This window comes from Leuciscus leuciscus (genome assembly GCF_965113295.1).
Source record: "Leuciscus leuciscus genome assembly, chromosome: 3".
Classification (NCBI taxonomy): domain Eukaryota; kingdom Metazoa; phylum Chordata; class Actinopteri; order Cypriniformes; family Leuciscidae; genus Leuciscus; species Leuciscus leuciscus.
In genome coordinates this window covers 8,018,977-8,033,552 of record NC_138727.1, presented here as the reverse complement: position 1 = coordinate 8,033,552, position 14,576 = coordinate 8,018,977, and the positions used below count along the sequence as shown (strand labels likewise).

The following is a 14,576-nucleotide window of genomic DNA, read 5'->3' as shown; positions in this document are numbered from 1 at the left end:
TGTCTCTGGCGCTCATTTTAATCGCTTGTCGTGAGTCACGCGGTGACGGATCTAGATCAGCAACTTCTTAGTACTTTTTTCAAGCGAAAAAATAAAGTTTGCTATTACAGTATTATAGACTATAGTTTCAAGTTCGTTTTTTGAAAGATTTAACACATGAAGAGTCTTCACAGAAAGAGGATAAAATCAAACCCTTCAGAGCGTTTCAACATATGTCTGTCTTGGTCGCCATCTTGTCTCGACCCACCATTTCCAATCTCAACCGTCAAAATCCCACCGGTGCGCAGGCAAGAGGAACTGGTTATCATTTCAAAGTAAGTTTTTTAAAAACAAAAACGTAATATTTCATAATATTTCAAAGTAATAACCCCCCGCTTTCATCATAGTATATCATAGTATAATGGTGCAGCTTGTAGCTTAAGGTTAGGCTAGCCTACTGTTTCAGAAGCAAGCTAACGTTAGTGTTGTAGCTTGCATTAAAATGTTGCAGTGGCTGTTGCCAGCGGTTCTTATCACAAAAATGTAGAAGAACAAGATCAGAAAAACATCACCTTTTCAGTATTAATGAGTAGGGGTGTAACGATACGCGTATTCGTATTGAACTGTTGGGTACGAGGCTTTCGGTTCGGTTTTCGGTAGCTGCTACGCATTTTCAAACCGAACGGTTCATTGGACCATTTTTCCTGCCGACCAATATTTCGTTATTTCAGATGTAGGCGCGTTGCACGTGGCAAGCACGCGCTCATAATGTAAGAGACGCCGGCGCGACCACAACATTGCCCAACACCAAATGGCAAACGTAATGCAAGCGGAACGAAACTGCTCGTTATTGTGTGGTTGAAGGACCGTTTATCAGTTTGGACCAGTGCAGCGCGAGCCTGTTACCTGATCAAGCGACACTGTTACTACACAGCGCTAATAAGAGATCCAGTAAAGAAAGCATTTGATTTCGCCACAGAAGTAATAACATCGCTGCGAGATCTAGTGAGAAACATTCACATTTCTCCGTTATTAATGGATCAAACAGCGTGGACGTGGAAACCAGGAAGAAACATTGTGCCATGAATGAACTATGTCCACAGTGTCCACAGATCAGCAACATTCACCATGGATTTACTGTAGTAACACTAACTGCAACCATGGAAGTTTGGCAGGAATAGTAGGCTATAATGCCTTCAAGTAACATTACGCCGGTTTTATTTTGACATTATGAATACAATTGCTGCCCTCAAATGTTAATCTGAACTAAAAATAAACCTTTGTTAACTACTACAATATTACATTTCATTTTTTCCAATGAGCTTTTTTGTTTTATATGCTCCTAAGAAGAGTCAATTATAGCTCTAGAATTGCTCAAAGTAAAAAAAAATCATACTTTTATGATGTTAGTTTTAATAAAAATAAATTAAATCAAGGAAATTTCTCTGGCATTTCTTTCTTTTTGCTGTATCGAAAACGAAAACGTTTGGCTTTTCTTTATGACTGTTTAGTCTCCTCTGGTCCCAGGGCAGAGACTGTTTCCCACAATTTTGTCCCAGGGCAGGTGAATCCCTCCTGGTCTCAGGGCAGAAGTCATATTTTTCTCTTCTCAGGGCAACATAGTTGGACAAAAGGGAGTCAGCTGTCTTCTCTGGTCTCAGGGCAGAAGTTGTACCAGGGCAGGTGAATCCCTCCTGGTCTCAGGGCAGAAGTCATATTTTTCTCTTCTCAGGGCAACAGTTGGACAAAAGGGAGTCAACTGTCTTCTCTGGTCTCAGGGCAGAAGTTGTCTGAGGGCAGGTGAATCTCTCCTGATCTCAGGGCAGAAGTCGTATTTTTCTGTTCTCAGGGCAACATAGTTGGAAAAAAGGGAGTCAGCTGTCTTCTCTGGTCTCAGGGCAGGAGTTGTCTGAGGGCAGGTGAATCCCTCCTGGTCTCAGGTCTGCACCGATCCCAGGCTACCCTGCCCTGGCTTAGAATTAGTTTGAGGCCAGTGTCTTTTCCTCCATTTAAGTTTCGCCTCAGGTATGTAAGTATCATAGTCATAGGTTGTCAAAAGTATCCAATTTAATGCTTCAGGAGAAATACATGTTTTTAATTTTTGTCTTTTGTCTTTGCCTGTAAAGGGAAACTTAACCAAGCCAAATGAACAGTAAGTTATTCAATACTATTTTTTTCCTAATCTATGTTACTCATTTGCGTCATCTGCATACATAATACTATGATCACTAAATTCAAGGCTTTTGGTCATACCTAGGATATCCAGAACCACCAAAGGAGGGAGAGCATTTTCACATTTGGCTCCAAAACTCTGGAATAGTCTTCCTGATACTGTTCGTTGCTCAGACTCGCTCTCCCAGTTTAAAACTAGATTAAAGTCGCATCTCTTCAGCCAGGGATTCATATAATCCTACAGTTCAAACTACAATCCGGCCTCTAGCTCATAAATGCCAGAGGAGAACTGGCCCCCGACTGAGCCTGGGTTCTCCCAAGGTTTTTTTTCTCCATTAGGTCACCTGATGGAGTTTTAGGACACCATTAGGTCACTTGATGGAGTTTTTCGGTTCCTTGCCACTGTTGCCTTTGGCTTGCTCAGTTGGGGATATTTTGGGGATATTTAATTTAATTTTATCAATCAATAAATTCCTCTTGAAACAAACTTTGTTGTATTATTTTAATTTAATACTGTGAAGCTGCTTTGATACAATCTGTATTGTGAAAAGCGCTATACAAATAAACTTGACTTGACTTGACTTGACATAATGATATAATTTGCATATTTACATCCGACCAGGTAGAGCACATTCCGGTACTTTTTTTAGTTGGTGTTTTTAGGACAATTATACACATGGGCAACACAAGGTCCGGGCACTTGCAAGATTGTTTTTATGTAATAGGCCCATGATGAGGCGCTACTGTAACATAAAACATCATTGGCATGGCATTCAACACAACTGGGCTATTTATAAATTGTATAATATGTGGCCCCGACTTGCCTCAACATAGTACATGTGTCTAAAACTTTTGCCCATGCTCTAGCTGCCCGTTCCAGCCTAGTGTGACATCACTTACTCACAGACAAGCACTTGAAACAGAGTGCTGTTAGACTTTATTTTGATGGTCATCACCAAAACAACGCGTGAAACCAACACATTCAGAAGTCGGCAAAAAAGTCGCTAGTCGCTAAATGTGAATTTTAGTCGCCAGAGATTATAAAAATCGGGGAAAAAAACTAATTCGCTGAATTGCCAACACTACTTTAAAGTAGTTTTGTATGCTACATGTAATAGTTGATTGGATTACATTTGTGCCTGTTAGCCTAAGTAAGGTGACCTATTTTGGGACTTTTATTTTCTTCACCCATGCAGACTTAGAAACACTGAAGTCCCAAGGACTTGAAGATGTCCTTGGGACAATTGGGCCCTTCAAAATCTTTCTGGGCAGTTTGGAGGCCCTTTTAGGCCCATTTGAACTTCCAGATGAGGTAATTTTCTATTTCTTTAAAAAAATTATCCTCTTCCCCTTCACCTTGACTCTATTGTGATTTATTGCAGTTTATATATAATATAATATAATATAATATAATATAATATAATATAATATAATATAATATAATATAATATAATATAATATAATATAATATAAAATATTTTTTTTATGTATTACTTTCCCAGGTAATGGATGCCTTATTTTACATCATGAGCAGGGTAACTCATACCTTTTTATAAAACTCACTCACTCACTCACTCACTCACTCACTCACTCACTCACATACATACATGCATACAAATCAAATGTAGATTTAACATGATTTAATGACTTAAACCATTTCTCTCCCTCGCATAGAGCCAGCCTGGGACAGAGGCAATTAATAGTCAGGCTATGCGCCTGATTTTGGAGGGCATCTCCAGGGCCAGGAGTACTTATTTCTTAAAAGTAAGAGTTATGTAAATGTTTAAGGTTATTGTTCAGTGCTGCTGAACACATTAGGTGTCAAGTTTATTTATGTTTGTTCATGAATGTTTTCTTCTTTTCCTGTCAGAAAAACATTCTTAAAGGAGCCAGTGCCGTCTTCGGGCCCTACTTGCTGGGAGAGTGCCACTGGACCCTCTTTGTAGGTTGCTGTTAGGTTATGCAGAGACTATTATTCGCTAAATAGCATCACACTAGTCATTATTGTTGCTGTTGTGTCATTCTCATTTGTGTTGTTTGAGCTGTTAGTGCTTCACATTTTAAAAGAATTTCAATCATTTTCAACCCAGATGGGTTGACATTCTCCTTCAAACCTTTCTCATATGTTTTCCCATCTTTTGTATAGCATTGCAACTTGAAAGAGGGAACTATTACCTATATTGACTCCTTGGGGGAGCAACCACAGCATTGCTTCCAAATAATTGAAAATTGGAGGTACAAGGTTTTTGTATTGCTCTATAAAATGAGATAATGAAAATTCAGCAGAGATCTCCTTCACAATTATTTTCTCTAATCTTTCAGCTTATTTGCTGCTAACAGAAGCTGCCAAGGGCCCTGGAAGATGATGAAAAGAGGGACCATGACTTACAAAACGACTCTTTGTCATGTGGGGTGTTCTCAATAATGGTACAGTTTGGTCGTTTTCTGCATAATGTTTCTGTTTCTTTTGAAAATATAAATATTTTTAGTTTTCACTTTAGAGAAATTTTGAATGAAAGTTTCAGATCAAATAATAATGGATTTTGGACATGGACACAGTACTACCTTCAGCACACGATACAGGGGTCATGATCGTATAATTATTAAATAAGCACCATAATCTTCTCTTGTAATATAGTCCAATTTTTTTTTACCACAATTTGTTGTTCACATTTATTATAAGTTACATTATTTAATTAAAATAGACTTTCTGTTGCTCTTTTAGTTTGCAGAAATGGTCCTCCAGGGACAACAAGGGCACCTCCAATGCCTCCCCATCGCTCAAGAGTGGGAGAGACTTGGGACTTTGTTGTTTAACTCCCTTAGTAAGTAGTAGACATTTGTACGGTATGGGTGCTCCTTATTGAGCTCTGCTGGCTACCTGTAGCTGCCTGCATTAAGTTTAACTTACTGATGATTTGGATTGGTAGCTTTAACTTGTAAATTCGGAGGATGTCATACTTTGGAGTACATTGTTACTACATCATTTCAAGCATAAAATACGACATTAAGTTTATGTTCAAAATCAGATGCTATTTATTTACGATCTTTCTTAGAAGGATGAGGTGAATACACTGTCTTGGTTCTACGCACATTGAAATAAGCATGCAGAATGAATCATTATTTTCATGATTATTATTTGGTTTTTGAAACATTATAATAACATTAAAATGACATTAAGAAACATGTTCATTTCTTTTAGATACGAAGACTCTAAGAAGAAAAAAGGCAAGGGTTAATGATCAAAATATACATACTGTTTCTCAACACATTGTATACTTAACTCAATGTTTTTTTCTCTTTTCTAGGGAAAAATCGCCAAGTCTAAAGATACAGGTAAGAACAGCCACAGACTGGGACTAATTTTAGGTGTATTGAGATTCTAGGCAAGTCTGTTTGGTAAGTAGGGCTGATGTATGTAGACAAGCTACAACCAAACCTAGTATAATTGTTTACATACATACAGAGGGAGGAATGGAAGTAAATTTGTACCAATGTTGTTCCAAGACTGGTTCTGCTCTTGATTAGCTTAGGCACGCACACGCGCACACACGCACACACGCACACACACACACACACACACACACACACACACACACACACACACACACACACACACACACACACACACACACACACACACACACACACACACACACAGTCTTAAATACAGTAGATGGTGATCAGCATTCGAGTCACTCACTCACAACACACACACACACAGTCTTAAATACAGTAGATGGTGATCAGCATTCGAGTCACTCACTCACAACATACATATAGGGATCTTTTCAGTAAGCAATTGTGTCTTTGATGTATTAACTGATCCACATAGCACTGCTTTTTAGGTAAGAAATGTACAAACACACAGCCCACCCGAAGATCTTTCATGTAGGCATTTGTTTTCTTTTATGTTTGGACAGATCAACCTGTTGGAGAGCACCCATGTGCAGGTAAAAAAATATAGAGAACACACACACACACACACACACACACGCACATACGCACCTTTCCTCTGCCACCAACAGCACATATCTGTTAGGAAAGTACAGAGATCTTTCTTTTGAAACAGTTTGTTCCCTGAATGCTGTTCTCTGATTGGTCTTAAATATAGTAGATGGTGAACAAGGTAGGAAGATACTGTAGTTATGGTCAGCATAGTTTTGGGCATGAAATGAGTTGACATTAAAATAAAACAATATTTTTTCTATAGTATTATTCGAAGTGGAGAGTGTTCTCCGGTTACCTGACGGGACCAAGGCCAAAAGGTAACTTTGTATGTCATTACCATCAATATTTCATACATTTACATAATTCTTCCTAAGGAATTAATAGTTCCAAACAATAACTGTGCACAGGTCTACACATTGCACGATTATATTAGACTGGGTATAACCCTCGGTCTTGCGCGCTATTATATTTAAATTTAAATTTGCTCTGCAGTTATGTCTGGCCCTGAGAAATTACCTTCTTGGGAGGTACCAACGGACGTAGACAATCGAAAAATGTTTCTGTGTACAAGGGAGGAACGCGATTGGCTCGGTATGTTTTCAAAGTCCGGAACTGTGATTGCGCGGGGTCACACTCACTGTATGAAATGAAGTAGGTGGGGCTGGTAACCAGGCTATCAGAAGTACACAGAAGGAATTTTTAAGCAGAAATCTGTTTCTCTACAGACAATTACTGATTTCCCAAATTATGATTTAAGACATATTTTTCCATAAATTTAGGTAAACTTTTGCTGTAAGGACAGGTGCATATCATATTCCTAAGCCTTTACAAAAGCTCATAACAGCCTCTTACATGGCTCATCATGCTAACATGGCACAAAATTCCTACTTGCAGCACCTTTGCTGTGGAATAAATCTTTAAAAGTCCCCAGCTTCCACCTAGATATACTGGGCCAAAGTCAGTAATACTGAGTCATGTCTTAAGAAGCTGTTAAATAAGTTATTTAAAACCCTTTTTAAGGTGTCATTTATGTGTTCTCCTGTACCTAAAGTGTTACCTACCAACATTTCTACAAGGTAGAAGATTGTTTTAACTCTATATGCCTGCTTAAAATCTCCACTGATATTGCAGATATAAAGTGACTAGGGAGGAACTGGTTAGAAGGTGTGGGCCACCAGAGGGCTATTCACCCAATGCTCTGGTGGCCTACTTAAGGAAAGGCAAGAGCCAAAAAGAGGCGCTCATGGCCAAGTTGCACGACTCACAGGTGGAGCCAGGACCACGAATCAGGCTGTCAACAAGTGTCAGCAAGTTCTGTGAAGGTAACTGAGGTCTAGAGGTTAAGAACATGATGTGCGAGAGTTGAAGGGCAGTGAACCACCCATCACTTCACACAGCTGATATAAGAATCTTTTCTAAATAGTCTGGCTAGGCGGAAATCTTTGTTACCATTAAAATTTTGGTAATTTTGCACTATTGCGGCAGGATGTGAAGGCATTGAAATTGGTTCTTGTTACGCACAATACAAACACATTGCCAGAAATAACTATTCTGCATGACATTGGGCAGTGATTTTTTTTTTTTTTTTTACCTTGAGTACCACCTCAGAAAATATTAGGCTTTTCCAATACCACCATCTTACACTTTACAGCAGTGTGGCATGCAATCGGGGTGAAATTGCAACCTCACTGTGATGTCAAATCATAAGAATGAATAAGACAAATAGCAAAAATAATTTTAAATTTTCAAATCTTGTTTTACAAGTTTTATTATTTATTGTGATTATTGCATCATTGACCTATTCACTTAGAATTTGCCACCAACACGGATGCACATAGATTATTAACTCTGATCTATGTTTTTGGTTGCAGAAAACAGTGAGATATGAGGTTGGGTAAACATCTTTTGTTTATAGATTCTATCTCGTTATCGTGTCTTATGCCTCTGTAAGATATTAGCCCACTTAAATGAAGATGAAGATTCTGGGATGGGTAGGCTCAGGAAGAATCCACCTTGCCTTTGTCTTACTGAGAGGTCTTGAATTAACAGGACTTTTCTCTTCTCCAAGTAACATTAGGCTGTAATTATGAAATTTTCATAGATATTATCAACTGGGCGGACTCATCAAATGGCATCATCAAGGCACTTTCACATGTTGATCAGAACTTTTTTGGAATGACTGAATCTCGTTTCTGTCCTTAACAGTCTATACTCCATTCTTAATTTGACAAAAAAAAAAAAAAAAATGTATTCTCTTGCATTGTGTATTTGTAGAAGAATGTCTGGCCCTTGCAGAGGATGTAAATTACATGGGTTTTAAATACCTACCAATTCAAAAAATTGGCCAGGCTTGCCTGGAGGAGGACCAACATCTTGAGGCCATCGTCAAGGCCCAACACTGCAGGTTCATTGATCTGTTGTTACCAATGCCAGTATGCAAGATTAAAAAGGCTTAGATCTACATATGCAGTATTGTATTACAATACCTCTACCACTGTTCTTTATGTCAATAACATCTGTTTTCAACACTTTTGCAGGCAGACACTAACAAGGATAAAGACAGCGATGGAGGCCAACTGGTCCTATTACAACCTCGCTACGCATGGCCTTGGGCCAGAAATTTTGAAGGGTGCGTTTTCTTTAATTGATGCGTGCCTGGTCGAGGCAGAGAACCTCCACTGCCTCCAGAAGTAAATAAAGCATGTAAATTTTAAAGTGGTATCAGCATTTATGGGTAGCCTTGACAAAGGAATAGTCTTAGATTGTTTACTGAATAAACCACTTTGCACAATATAGATGTGATTTAACCCTTGTGTTGACTTCGGGTAAAAGTGACCCGTTTTCAATTTTTGTTTTATATCAGAAAATATGGGACGTAGAAATAAGCGCTGAAAATGTGTAAAAGCAAAAATTAACAATTTAAAACGTTGGAAAAAGCAAAAACAAACTGAAAAAATGGCGTCAAACGTCGAAGAAAGTTTTTTTTTTTTTTTAAAGATTGACGGGAAGACAACACAAGGGTGAAAACATAATTTGCCAAATACATGTTAAGTTAAACCATAAGAATGTATGGAAAGCCTTGGTTTTGGACTAAGAATGTATCAAAGCATCAAAGTTATAAAGCAATTTTCTTTATTTGTAATTGGGAGTACATTTTTCTTGGGGATCAATACTTTTACTGAATTACGGGACCTGTGTACTTCACCACTGCTGGTATAATTTACATTTCATATTGGTAAAACACTACTATTGCTTGTGCCATTAATTTAAGTAGTCTATATATTTCCCAAAACTTCATGAAACTTTGATTTAATTATCAGTATTTTATTTACCTTATCAACTACCAAGAAAATTCATCAACCAATCAAGACGGGCGCTTTCACATGCAAACAATGGCACCTCCAGAAGAACAAAATTAAGTTCTTCTTGCTCTTCTTTTGTTTTTAAAGTTCTCAACTACTGCTCTCTGCAGTCTAGCTTTTTTTAATTTTTTTACGGTAACCATGTAAAGGGGTAATTTTCCTTTTTCTGGACACAGCAGTGAATTTTCCAAAAGCCAGCTTGTGTGCTCTTTGGATGGTATTGTACAGTTCACGGGTATGTTCAAATGCTTCGGACTTGCTCCACTCTAGTAGGTCTAATAACATGGATGGTATGGGAGGATTCCCATGGGAGGCTTCAGACACTTGTGCATTTTCTTTGGGGTCTGTGAGAATGTCTTGAGGCTTGAGGACATGTGTGACATGTATGCAAACACATCTTTCTCCAAAACTATTAGCAATGCATGTGCACAAAGTCAGAGTTTTCCTATTCACAATACTCATAGTCCCATCACTATTGAAGATGGTTATTTCATCTTCAGTCTGCTGATAGAGACGGAGGCTGATGATTTCTAGCACTTTATTATTTTTTCAATGTCAATACCTCTCCTGCCTACCTCCATCTTCACCAAGAGAAGATGTTTGCATATGTTTCCCATCCGGAAATTGGTGCATTCACACGTGAAGTGTAACAAGTTAACTTTGTAGGCTGTGTTGGTTGATTGTGACGGCACAGAGCACTGCCCCGCTTCTATGTCCAAATCTTTGCCCACGCCATTTTTAAATAGCAGCACAGCAGCCTGGTGAGCAGCAGAGCTGGATAATGTCAGTCGTCCTGCTTCGCTGAGGCCATCCATGTAGCTGCAGTAATGAAAAACAGGACACAAATTTGGAATTACAGTAAAATTGTAGCCTTTGCCTCAGATAGGACAGTGGGGAGCGACAGGACACCAGTGTGTGAGAGTGTGCCCTAGCTAGCTGCAACACAGGTAAGGGCACCATCATAAACTTTTTAATAGCACACATTTTGCATATTCTGATTGGATGGCCAATAACTTGTCATGCAATACCATAAACTCATAACCATACTGTATATTGGCCCTTATTGTTAGATAGATTTGAGCTAAATGCAAGTTTCATTGTGTAGTCATTGCCATGGTGATTGTTTTTTAATGCAACAGCTCCATAAAAAAATTAAATTCACTGTTAAGACTGTGAGAGAGTGGCAAGCTTCATGAAAGTAGCTGTCTCACATTTTATTTTATTCTATAACAGGCTGGAATAGCCATTTGCCAACATCCACATTCCCTGTTAGAGAGATTACTAACCTGTAATACTTTTCTACATCTCCACATAGCAAGAGCAGAAGTTGGTCGACTCTTCAGTTTGCCTGGCCTCGCAGAAACTGGTATTTCAACATAAGGAAGAATCTTTAAGACAGAAAGGCGTGAAAAATGTGAAAAGGTTGACACTCACAAATCTGACACCCACCATACCATCGGCTTCCAATTAAATTGGGAGAAAATAATTGAATAGCAATAAAAAATAAACTATCAGTGTAAAACACTGATTCCTACATGTTTTGTCTGACTTTAGTGAAACCTCGCTCATTCAACCTGAAGAGCTGCATTAACTGCTGATTTGGGGAATATGGGTTTTTCAGCTCGTGGTAAACTTTGCCTCCCAATAGTCAGGCCACGAGGTGAGCCGACGTTGTGGTAAGACGTAACGTTCAGTGCATAGTAAGTCAGTGTTCAGTATGTGGTATTTAGTAGGCCCATGCCATTTTGAGAACAGCTAGAGACTGGAACTGTATATGCATGCATAATTTTAGGAACATGATGTAAGCAACACCTTGATGTTTTAAGCAAATCCTCTGACTCCCAATATGAAAATAAATTATTTGAAATATTATTGGCAAATGTAAGTAAAATACCTTTCAGCCTTGTTGTTTGTCTCACTGCTACAGTGATAGAACGTTCTTCCAAAGTTTACCCACAGCTCCGCATAAGTAAACCAATTTGTCTTCAGATAAGTTGTTACATGGGGACTATCCAAAAAGGTGTTGATCTCACTGCATTTCTTGGCAGATACATTGAGAAACTCTTCCTCCTTAGGGGAAAACATATTTAATCTGAGATGCTTATATACAAACATTAAAAAGAAAAAGCATAAATAATTGTAAACTCACTATTATGTAGACTACAGAATGCATAATTTGGTCAGGACCACTTAGTTGCACTGGGGTTATGAATGTTAAAAAATATAAATATAGTACCGTCAGGCATGCTTTCATTGATGCCATGGCATGAATGACCACATTTCTTTGTTCAGGTGTCAGGTGACCTCCATCTGTCTTCACAAGCCACCGGTTAACAGCCTATAACAGCATAAATTGCTTCAGATGCACATTAGGGTATGTTATTTCACCGTCACGTGGCAGTTAGTTTCCATTGCTTGGCCAAAAGGGAGTTTATGTTATTGTACTGCAATGTAACTCTGTATATATCCCAAATTTTCACCAGAAAGCTCAGGTATGTTTCATGTAAGTAGAATTCAGGATTTTAAATAGGCATATACTGTAAACTAGGGATGCACCGATTGGGAAATTCTGGGCCGATACCGATACCAATGTTTAACATAACAACTTGGCCAATGGCCGATGCCGATGTTTTTTCTTTTCGTTATTTATTCCTTCTTTTGTGCCACGGAAACATACAAGTCTTTCGGCTCTTGATCACACTATCCTAGAATGAGCACAAATTCAATCAGACCAATTTATGAAACAAAAACAACCTTTAATGTCACTTTCTGGTTGACATTAGTTATAACCTTATTTATGACAAGTTCTTTTTCAGTGGTTATGAGGAGCAATATGAGAGAGAAATTTGGTAATCATTGTCTGACCCAACAAAAAAACATTATAATATTCATTTCATTTTTCGTGTTCGCATTTATGAGGGAAAAAACAACGTGCCAGTTCTCTGTTACGGACGTGAGCGCTCTGAAAGCGGCACTAAAAGACTGCTTTAAAACTTTCACAGAGACCTCAAACAGAACAGCTGCCTTTCTTTAAATTGAATTTCGTTTTGAATTAATTATATCTTAATTTTAATTAATGTTTCATGAACCAATTGCCTGGATTTAATAAATAAGAAGTACATATAGCAGAATCACGATATGGAGGCGGCGGCGAGTGAACTGGAGTTCGTCTCATAAATGAACCGAAACTCAGCGTATAATGCACAGTCACATTCACAGCGTATTTAGACACATTTAGACGCATTCATAATCATTACTTTTACCGGTTCTTTGTGGCAAGCTTTATGCGTGTGGTCGTGCGCTTGAGTGCGGCTATATTACGTAAACGCTCATTATCCTGTAGGCTATATAAGTAATTAAATTAATATAAAGGGGCGATTTGTCCACGAATGACTTAAATGAACAACTAGCCTACTAGTCGACTAGAAAAAAACTTTTAGTCGGAAGCAGCCCTTATTCCACATATTTTCGAACCAGGCAACAGGACATCTGGGTTGAGCGAGCGACCCTGCGGAATGAACGAGCGGAGCGGAATATTCAGAAATGCGCTCTCCGCTCACGAGCTCTGATCGGAACAAACCCGAACCTCACTGTCTGCTGAACTTGCGCAGAAACATCAAAATATAACCAGTTTTTTAAAACTACACTATTTTAGCACAAATTATGAGCTTATTGGCGATTTTTTTAATGATTATTGGCAAAATTAGAATATAGTAAAAGTGTTTGTTTTTTTTTGTTTGTTTTTTTGAAAGTTTTGGGTGGGCCTGTTGAAAAGTGGGGCCGTGCCTGAGCTACAGGACATCATCTTTCAAAACATAACCTGCGCGAAAGAGAGAAAAAAAAATAATGCGTCATTGTACCCAGCACTTCTGAAAATGCACTTCCGAATGCGTCTCTGTCCCCAGCACATTTCAAACCAAACGCCCATGTGACATCGGCGAATGTCATTTTTATTTCCCGATGGCCGATGGCAGATAACGAGGCAAATATCGCCCTTTACCGATGTTTAGCCGATGCATTGGTGCATCCCTACTGTGTAAACTGTAAGTATTTATGTCACAACCACCTGCAATTACATTGCAGACCACTAGTTGATTGCCCTTAAATATACAGTACATTGTATATTCATCGACTTACCTGAAGCACATGGAACCAACAAAGGAGAAGCTTTGCATTTGGGAAAACGCTTTTAATAGCATTAAGCATTTCCTCATCAGGGTCCATCATCACTGACCTGTAACATTGAAAAAGAAAGAAAAGAAAAGAGAGGAAAAAGTTGCACCACACCCAAAAACATACATTAGACAGAGTGTATTGTATACAGTGTAAACATTGTATCAAGAAAATTTAGAATAGAGAGTTAAGAACCTAGTGAGATTCAAAAGCTGTAGCTCAGTGCAGTAGTATTTTCAGAGTCAAACATGCATATTTCCTGTAGTTCCAATTACAAAGAAAAGAATAAATACAGCATAACATAAATTATGCTAACATTTGACTGACCTTGGATAGAAGCTTGGGTTACTCAATTGGGTTACTGTTGCAGTAGTTTCAGAGCATAAAATGCATACCCGTAGGCTGTTATGCCTTTGTATGAAGCATCCATGAAAACCATTGGATGGGGGTTCTCTTCCAAAAGTTGTTTTTGAAATGGTGTTTGTACAACTAAAATGAATGGTTGTTCATTGTGAAGTGGCTGATAAAAACAGATGTTGTCTCTGAGTTCCATGGAAACCAAATGGTCCACACTGACAGAATCACTGTCACCCACACCTCTGAGGTTTTTCTTTAAAAGCCGAATGTCATTAGGGGTCAAGTAAAACCGGCGGCCTTTTTTGTCCACATGCCCATTTTGTTGAGCCCAATCATAGCTTTTTATTAAGATCTCAGAAGTGGAACCACCCTGTTGAAGCCATATTTCGATGAGGGAATGCAGGTCTGGGTGGATGCGGTTTTTCTCTTTAGAATTAGCCTCGTCATGGCCAGTGTGCTGTAGCATCTTTTGGATTATGGCACCTGATATTCCGGCATCCGTGATGACTTTGAAAGAGATGTATGCCTTGCAAGAATTGGCCCGAGTTTGTGTGGCTTCTCCATTACTTTTGCCTGCAGCAT

General features: G+C 38.6%; 3 long non-coding RNA genes across 3 annotated transcripts; 2 read left to right on the top strand and 1 right to left on the bottom strand.

The window, feature by feature from the left end:
- Positions 1–3,842: 3,842 nt before the first annotated feature.
- On the top strand, positions 3,843–4,386 carry LOC309495928. The gene is made up of 3 exons (XR_014204889.1): positions 3,843–3,915; positions 4,022–4,093; positions 4,298–4,386. It is a non-coding gene; the product is annotated as an uncharacterized lncRNA (long non-coding RNA).
- A 1,979-nt stretch (positions 4,387–6,365) lies between these two features.
- LOC309495982 lies at positions 6,366–9,977 on the top strand. Its single transcript, XR_014204918.1, has 3 exons — positions 6,366–6,419; positions 8,377–8,506; positions 8,640–9,977. It is a non-coding gene; the product is annotated as an uncharacterized lncRNA (long non-coding RNA).
- Positions 9,978–10,017: 40 nt separating this feature from the next.
- LOC309495317 lies at positions 10,018–13,667 on the bottom strand. Its single transcript, XR_014204617.1, has 5 exons — positions 13,602–13,667; positions 11,701–11,802; positions 11,359–11,534; positions 10,751–10,852; positions 10,018–10,283 (listed from the first exon to the last, which is right to left on the bottom strand). It is a non-coding gene; the product is annotated as an uncharacterized lncRNA (long non-coding RNA).
- Positions 13,668–14,576: the final 909 nt, after the last annotated feature.